Source organism: Phalaenopsis equestris, unplaced genomic scaffold (genome assembly GCF_001263595.1).
Source record: "Phalaenopsis equestris unplaced genomic scaffold, ASM126359v1 Scaffold000258, whole genome shotgun sequence".
NCBI classification, from domain to species: Eukaryota; Viridiplantae; Streptophyta; class Magnoliopsida; order Asparagales; family Orchidaceae; genus Phalaenopsis; species Phalaenopsis equestris.
In genome coordinates, this window is record NW_018164700.1 from 801,537 (window position 1) to 811,445 (window position 9,909).

Consider the following 9,909-nt stretch of genomic DNA (forward strand, 5'->3'; position numbering starts at 1 on the left):
ATCAATGATATATATATGTCATACAGATAATGACATGTGACAATATTGTTCGTAATGATTTATAACAAAGTTTGCATGTATCGATGTTGGTGTCAAAAGCGTGCATCATTTTTGTAAGTGATACAATAGATCGACAACATGTATAAGCCCTATAGGCAATGATTTAGATTAACAATATGGTGATACAAGTGATGAGGACGACAAACTCGTTGTATGTTGATAAAATTAAGGGATAGTGGTCTTGAGAGTATAGTTAGGGTATAGTGTTTAGAATGCCAAATTCAAGTGATGACAGTGAGACATCGTGATCAAATTGTGCTAGTAGAGAGATTTTAGTTGGGCGATTATAATTTTTATATAATAGTTGGACGATTATACTTAATTATGGTTGTCAAGAGAACATAATTAGATGACATGGTAGTGATGTTGTGGTTGAATAATGATAATCAAGCGATTGCAGCGGGAAGTGGGGTTTAGGAGGCTTTTATTAGCCAAAAATGGTTAGGACATAATGAAACGAAAGTGGTCAGATGATTGCTGTGAAACAATTATGGATAAAAACTAAAGTAGCATAGTTTGGAGATCATATTCTAACCATTGTGATCCGGGGATTGTAATCTAGCGATGATGTCAGAACAATCGTAGATCAATCATAATGGCTTCAAGATTTATAGTCAAGTAATGACAGTCCATAATGGTCAGTCGCTCTAGCCAAATGATTGTGGTTCGAAGGTTATATTCATCCGACGACATCTGGTAAACCAAAGTTGAAAGATGATAGTTGGAAGATCATAATTTGAAGTGATGGTAGATGAGCCCTATTTGGTGGGGATCATAAATTTATCAAGTAAAGAGCTAATAAAATTTACTAATTTATCAAATAAATATTTAAGAAAAATATAATACTTTATTTGTTTAATTAATTAAGAGTATGTTTGGGGCAGCTGCAGCTTATTGAATAATCTGTTGCTAAGTCGATTAAAAATAATTTGCTGATAAGCTAAGTGTAGTGGTTATTACAAATTTTATTTTTTTTGGAAAAGCATGTCCGCTGTCGGAAAACTGTCACCTCACCTATCTACGTGTGGTGTGAAAACACTGCTTTCAGCGTTTTCAAAACGCCACCACACCAAATAAGCTGCCCCAAACGAACCCTTAATGTTCATGGGCAAATTTTAATGAGGCGCGTTATGCTAGGAAGAAAAACTCAACTAATAACAAAATTTCATATCATGAAATTAAAATTATAAAAAATTATAATACATTAATTTAAAATAAAACTCATGAACTTTCCTCCAACGGAGAGATTAATATTTAATTTTGGTTTAAATATTAATGTTTTTTAAACAACAATATAATATAGTTAAGAGATATAAGAAAATTCCTCCTCTTATTTGTTACCCACGCTACCGAGTTCTCCGTTGTTTTCGAACTGGAGGCAATTAATTTAGAAATTTTTGTCATATCATGATTTTTTCTAAGTTCGAAAAAAAATATTAAAATCATGGGTAGACAATTGACTATTTGAGGGTTTAATTCTTTTTTTTTAAAAATACTAAAATAATAATGTTCAGTTTTATTATTAGAAAATATAGGGCTAAAACTTTGATTCAGATTCACATTCTAAGTATTCAAAATGAAGTATTCTTAATTAAATTATTTTTTGTATTATTATTATATTATTCAAATTATATATAGTTTTAAATAATTTTAAATTTTATTATTTTACTTTATTTGCTTTTTAATTTACTCTTAATTGAATTATTATTCTTGATTCTTTGAATATTTTGAGGGCATATGCATCCCGTAAACATTGTCTTAAAGTTTTCTTGTTTGTGGCACAAAAATTTACTTAATAGGGGAATAATGCCTCATAAAGTTTGGAGAAAATATTATGTATGTCGTCTGAATGTCCGGAAGACGGTGTAGATCACATCATGTCGCTGTGCAAACGGTATGATGCGATTTACATCGTCCTCCACACATTCGATTATTTACGTAATATTTTCTCCAAAGTTGTTAATACATGGTGGTGATTTTGTGCAGGCATGTAACAGTACTACATGTGTAAGAACGTACAGACAAACTAAAAAGAGCATCCCTTATTAGATTATGTCTTTCTGCTTTTTTGCTTGTTTATAAGTAAAGCTAAATATAAGAGGATACAACGGGGAGGTTTAACGAGTCAGACTAAGCTCAAAATTGAACATTTCAATTTGCACTCAAGTGTTTATTTCAAGGAAAAAAATGAAGAACTTTGAGTTTTTCAAGTAAAACTTGTTGATTTTACAGGAAATATTGTAAAAGCTCAAATTTTTATATATATTTCTATATAAGTTTCTAAACCTTCTAAAACCTTTGCACTCAAATGTTTATAGTAGTTTTACATATATATGTCGCCTTATTTTTGCACGAGTATATCGAATTACAACCATGCATATATATTTGAAAAAGGTTTTTTGCTTGGGAAAGGAGTGAAGATCAATAGACCTTAAGGGCTAATGAGATGGATCGAACCCACATGTTGATGTGGCCGAGCTAAGCCCACCTATAGAGGTGCTTCAATCAAGTCCACTGGCTGAAGTGGTCAGATCTAGCCCACCTACAGAAATGGTCGAACCAATCAAGCCATTCTTTCAAAGTGGTCGAACCAAGCCCACCTTTGCTAACGCGATCTAATTAACTAGTATGGGGCAAACCTATCATCGAGTAAATTCATTTTTATTTATGACTTCGCCTCACACTCACATCATAATCCTTTTATCAATACATCGTAAACATGCATGGTATCATACCTGATGTAATTTTATAACTCTATTTATTTTCTCTTATGTGTAAAGGGAGGATCCCCTCAAATGGGAGCCTCTCTAGAAGCCTTTTTTTCATGGATTCCATAAAGTGAATAAGAACACGAATAAGAATTATAGCAATGCATTCACCATCTTTTTCTATAACTTGCTACTAACAAGATGATACCTCATGGGCTATAAAAAAATTAGTTTCCATTACGCACCAGAAAACAAATACAGAATTCATACAACTTTCAAACTCTTCAGATAACTTCCACCTTCTTTCCCTCATCCTCTTGTATAAATTCACAGACCAAAACACTTCCACAACACACCTCAAGCTACAATTCCCAGACTTCCCCATATAACAACAAACAAACATATTTGAAAAGCAATGTTTTGCGGTGCCTCCAGCTTCAACCATGCCGACGACGAGCTTTCCTCGCCGTCGACACCCAGAGGCTCGAAGAAGAAACATTCGAGCGCCATTAACAAGAACCCGTATGCTTCAAGAGGTCTTGAGAAATACAATTCAGTTCTATCTGAGCTCGAAGCCAAGAAGGAGAAGATCATGGCCAATACCGGAACGGTGGATGGGGACGTCCCCGTTGTCCGATTCATGTACTCGAAGTCGCAAGACTGGGTTCCAATTGTCGTCCGGCTGCGAGACGAGAGTAGCAGTAGCCCGTTAAGCCCGAAAAAATTTGCTTCCGGACCGTCGCGGCTGAAGGCGGAGCTGTTGAGCCAGCCTTCCTTGCCGTCGCCGAAGACGAAGGTGAGCAAGCACGTGACATGGGGGTGAAGGGGAGATTTTATTAGGTGCGGAGCAAGTATATGTTGATTTTGCAATATTTTGATTGTATTATCGCAATTTATATTAATACAATCAAAATATAGCAAAATTCACATGTACGGTCCGTACCTGACAATTTTATATGAAGAGAATGAGCAATTATTATGTGCAAAATTTGCATATATGTATTTCGTTGTATTTCAGTTGTATTGATTGTATCAATCAATACAAATAAAATACCATAAAATTCGCATCTGCCTTCTTAGCACTGCTGCTCTTGTGTGATAAAAAATATTTTTATTTTATTTTACTTTGTTGGGTGCTTTGGACGAATATAAATGATCGAAATATAAATTGAGTCGAAGTTTGAGAGTTCTAAACATGTAAGAGTTTAATGGATGGATGTGATATATGAGCAATTATACTTCAATTTCATGTATATTTTGATTTGCTGTTGTGTACGTAGTACTTTTTTAATTAGATTTCTCATAAATAAAAGAGCATTAAATGTATTACATGTTATTGAAACTATACACATTAAAATACTTCATTCCTCACATCTCTATTTATGTTTTCTCTTTACCACGCTCAACTCCTTGGGTGTGATTTATGGACAAATATTGCTTCAATATCCTAAAAGATGTTGTGAGTGTGGACACATGTCACAAACAAGAAGATGAGCATCACAACGAGAAAACACGCCATAGAAAAGCAACTAGCAACATATAATACACTAGAGAACTCGTTCGAAGGAATAGTAATACCCATCTACTTAGCCTCCTTCACTCTGCCCCCTCCACTCAGTCTCATCCACTCAAACTCCTCCACCTGGCCACCTGCACTCAGCCTCCTTTACTCGGCTTCCTAAATTCGATCAAAAGAACAATTCTCCAAAGAAAGTTCTCATGAAAAAAAAAAAAAACTTAAGGGAAACTATCTTGTCAAAGGAAAGATGAGTCGCAAACGCGGTAGAGTCAAGCAACAAGAAAAATCTATAACAACTATGAGAAACTTTCATAACCATTTTTCTTATTTTTGATTCATTGATCATTGTATTTATGTTTTTTTTTAACTTCTTTAATGTGTTACTCGTTACATAAAAAGAGTTTACTACTGAGAATCGGGAAACTTGCCTCTCATAGGAAAATTTCCCAAGAATAAAAGGAAATTGCCTAATCTTATAGACTCTACTCGATTCAATAAGAAAATGCTAGGGACGACTTTAGAGAGGCTCTTTCAAAAATAAATAAATAAATAAATAAAATAAACTCAGCTCATTAAAAAATGAAAGCAGTTAACCTAGGGTTGATGATCACAAAATTTCGACCTAGGTAAAGTTGAAAAGTTATGACAACTACTAGGAAAACTAAGACCCTAGGAAAGATAGACCAAATTTAACAAAAATAACTTGAATTTATTTATAATTGAGTCATATTATAATGAAATATTCAATCTAGTCACAGAAAAGAGGTGACCCATTTCACTGATAACACTCGGAGATCTCTCTTTATAGGACCACCGAGTCAATTGTAATAAGAATGAGTTAGCAATCTATGAGACTTTTCCTTGACAGTGAGCCAAAAATATTATCATGACGAAATTTTATAGGTGTAGCCAAAGTGTCCTGGGATAATTCTCTATAGAAGAGCTAAGAGACCCTAGTTAGATAAGTCGTCGACACATAGAAAGATATACCACTCATTCTTACTTAAAAGAGTTTTTTTATCTTATATTTGAAGAGAATTACACATTTAGTAAACTCATTCCTTAGATTAGAGAAACATGCATTTGTCTTATATATACTACTAATGTTAGTTTCATATTTATTATTTTCTTTAACTTTTCACTATTATTTTTTAAAGAGATAAAAGTATAGAGAATCAATATGTAAGACGGAAATAATCATTCTTAGCTTAATATGCTAAGATTGTATTGAGAATATGTTGAACTTAGGGTGCGTTTCGCGCAGCTTATTGTGGCATCTGGCGTTTTGAAAATGCAGGATAAGCGTTTGGTTCGTGCGATGCGATTGGGGGGCGGTTCGTGCGATTGGGGGGCGGGCTGAAAACGCCGGTCTTAATTTCTGAAGAGAAGCGGGACGCAGGATCGACCCCGCGTCCCGCTTCGATGAAGTGCGTTTAGGAAAAATCCCTCTAGTGCCCTTCTTTTCCCTTGTGAGATATCGTTGCCCTAGCTGCTTCTCCATCGCTCCTCTCCCTCTCGTCTCCTCGGTTCTTCTTCGCGTCGCCATTAGCCGATTCCCGCCTCATTGATCCCACCTGATTCCCTGTTCGGCATCCTATGTTGTATTTGCTACTAATGCTTTCGATGATTCCCAGTTCGGCATCCTAGGACGTTACTTCACTATGTCCTTGCTTTTCTTTTGCCCGTCGTCTTCATCCTCACCGTCGTCGTCACTCTCAAAGGCGTCAATTAAGAGTTCCTCATTTGGTAAGTGGGCTTGTTGATTTTGAATTGAGAAAATTGGTGAAAAATTTTGGCTTTGAATCGGAAGATATGCAGAGGACTGTCTGTTTGTTACTTTGCTTTTGATTGATTTTTTTTCATCCCGGCGTGTTTTTACACTTTTTAGTAATTCAATTATTGCTGATTTTGAAGCCTATAAGCTTAATTCTGCTTCCATTTGCCTCACTCACTATGATGAAAGGTAGACAGAAATGAGTTACCCTTGATGGATGAATGTCTTCATAGAAATTCCAAGAGCTTAAAAATTCTACATAGAGGAATTCGAAGCAAAATTAATCCGATGAATGTAAAGCTTATCTTGAACAATTCTGAGAAAAAAAAAATAGGCTCAAAATTTCTTCTTATTTTTTTTTGCATCTTATCCAGAACAAGGGCAAATTTGTCTTTTTTCCAAAATTAGTTGTTCTCTAAACGCACAAACCAAACAGACATACAACTTATCCGGATCAGCTGCTTATCACCAGATTATCAGGATAAGCTGGATAAGCTGCAGCTGCCCCAAACAGACCCTTAGACACTCGTCCTCGGCCCTCACCATTCAGCCCTCTCTAGTCGAACCTCTCCACTTGGCCCTCATCAGTCGGTCCTCTCCACTTAGCCTTCTCCTGTTGGCCTCCTTCACTCAGCCAAAGAACGATATGGGCAGATATACCTCGAGATCTAAATATAATTATTAAGGGGCTTTTACATACAAAGCACCCAAAACTTTCATATTTACATATCTCATACCTAAACATTCATAATTACAAACATCATACGAAAACTAATATTTATTATCACATTTTAATAGTCAAATTCATTTTTTTATCCACAAGTAAATTGCTATATGTGTAAATATGTAACTTTATATGCGAGATAGGTAAATCCATAAGAATTGAGTGCTATGTATTTAATTTTTCTAATTATTAATTACTGGTGTATATTTTATAATCAAATACCCCTAAATAAATGGGAAGAATGAAAATAAAGAGGGTTATTTTTATTCCACCGAGGGATTAGAAAAGAATACAACACTCTCTCTCTTTGTCGTGCCATATGACAAGTGGGTAAGAAAACAATCGCTTGACTTGAAGTGAAATGGAAGGTACTTAAGTGAACTTCCTCAATGTCGCATCTTAGCAAGATGATGCAAGATTTTTAATCACTCGAAGTGACAGATGCTTTAACCGGGGCCTTTGAAACCATGATAATATAGAGAAAATGTTGTGTCTAGAGTTCGGACAACAAACGTGATACAATGGAAGTTTGAGCTCCCGCCCTGCCTCGTTGTATCACGTTCATTGCACGGATGTAATATTTTTCAAAAATATATGGATAAAATACTACATTGGGTTAGAAAATGTAAGTGCTAACGTTTCATTAAAGGTATTCAAGTGAACTTCCTCAATGTCGCATCTTAGCAAGATTTTTAATCACTCGAAGTGACAGATGCTTTAACTGGAGCCTTTAAAACTAAGATGTGTCTAGAGTTCGAACAACAAACGTGATACAATGGAAGTTTGAGCTCCCGCTCTGCCTTGTTGTATCACGTTCATTGTACGGATGTGATATTTTTTCAAAAATATATGCATAAAATACTATATTGGGGGTTAGAAAATGTAAGTGCTAACGTTTCATTAAAGGACACACACATACATTATGTTCTGTAATCAACCAGAGATTTATCAAAACTTCCTAATGATTCAATATGCCCACTAATAAAGCTGGTTTAATGAAAATTTTGATGTTGATCGACCGCTAAGTTCCTCCCTTCCATTAATGCGATTCTCATTTGTCTCCACTCGGACGTTGACTCAAGTTGAGTCCCCGCTTTAGGTCTCCCATTAATTCAAAGCCACACGCCAGCTTCAGTCTTCCATTCACTTTAATAATAATGGGCCATGGCTGAAAATTACAAGAACACCAAGTCCTTGATTTGTAGAAAGTGTTGAAGAAATATATTTATATAATTTGCTTCCGTTAAAACAATTTTGAATACTTCAGAAAGAATCCAGGTGAGCTTTAAAGCCTATAATTGGGCTGTTTCCGCTTGAAGCAACCATTTTGGTTTTGATCTAATTTGGTCTAAATGAATTTGGTGAGATGCATGCTCCTTCTCAAGCAAATTTGATCCCCAATTCAGCTAATCCATGAAAGTTAAGATACTGATTAAATTCCTTAAAAATGCTTTGAATTTCGGGAATGAGTGGGCTGATATAAAGATCCTTATGATCCTAATAAAAGTTGAGCTCTTGTTAGAGTTCAAGTTGAGTTTTAAGAATGAATAAATTAGTTGAAATGATCTAGAAGTTTAAATGAGCTCGTGTCATTTTTGATTTGTGACTTAAACATGCTTTAATTAATTGAACTTGAGCTCGGTGTTATGCTTAATTATACGAGTTCAAATTGTCTCACAAGTTAATCTATTTATTATGAAATAGAGAGTTTGTTGTAATTAAATATTCTGATAAAATGATAAAAAGGATTAAAAAACACTAATATTGTTGAATATTTGTATATTTTGAGTGTATTACATAATATTTTTTTTAAAAAGGTGGTTTACATGCTAATGAGTCAAATCATGAGTGTCTCAATCTTGACTTCAATTCTTACCTCATTGGACTCGATTCATGAGCTATTTATCAAAATGAATTTGAGCTGGTTCCCGAGTAACTTAACTTAGTTACTGTCTTAATATAATTAGTAGGGCTACTCGCATCAACTCATAGATCATTTATAATTTTGGCCTTAATCCAAAAACTATTTATTTTGTATCTTATTTTTATTACTTTACTATGAATTCACTCTTTTACTCATCAAAACATACTACTTATGTATGTCCCACATATAACTACAAAAATTCTTGTTGCATGCTGGAAATTTTAAGGCGAAAGAATGATAATTTAATGTTTTAGTGTTGCATGAAGATCCAATACACTAGTAGATAATAAAAAGTAGTGAGGGGAGACACCAATTATTTTTACTTGGAAAAACCTAGGAAAAGGAGAAAACCACGGGCATAGCCCTATCAGAATAATTCACTATCTGATTATAAATACATATGCTCACTCTTCTTCTGAATTAAAAAGATTGGTTTACAATGCTGATAATTATAGATGAACAATAGTAGTTCATTTGTAAAGACATTGAGTTACAAACAATGTAGTTGTTCGTGAAGGTTGTAGTCAACAACTACATTAGCGGCAGTTTGCCACAAAGACTATAGTTGGAAGTTGTAATATTAACACTCAACCACAAAGGCCGTATTAGTCGATGCACAACCAGTTGTTGGTCACAAAGGGCATGATTGAAAGATGTAACAGTAATGGTTAGTTGCTTAGTTCATAACAGGAGTCTCTAATAGCGCCAGTTGTCCACAAAAGCCTTATTTGGAAGCTATAACAGTAGATAATAGCCACAGAGACCATGGTTGAAAGTTATAACATTGATAGTTAGCCACATTGGTCGTAATTTGTGACTGCACCCCTTCTCTTAGGACCAAGGCACAATTTTACACCTAGGGGTGTAAACGAGTCAAACACGAGCGATCCGAGGCTCATCTCGTTTATATTTCAAGCTCAAAAGGTGCGTTCGTGTTCGGCTCATTTGCGTAGCGAGCAGAACACGAGCCGTTCACGAACAAAGAGTCGTTTTGACAACCCTAATCAGATAGCCATAAGATGTTAAGGATTAGGGCAAGATTTAAAAATTATTGTTTATATTAAAACATCATTTGAATCTAATTTAATAAATTGTATTCTATTTTTTTAATTAATACTTATAATTGATTATAAATCGTTATAGCCTTGTAGTCAATCAAGTTTTTTAAAAATACTACTCATCAAAGATATATATATATAT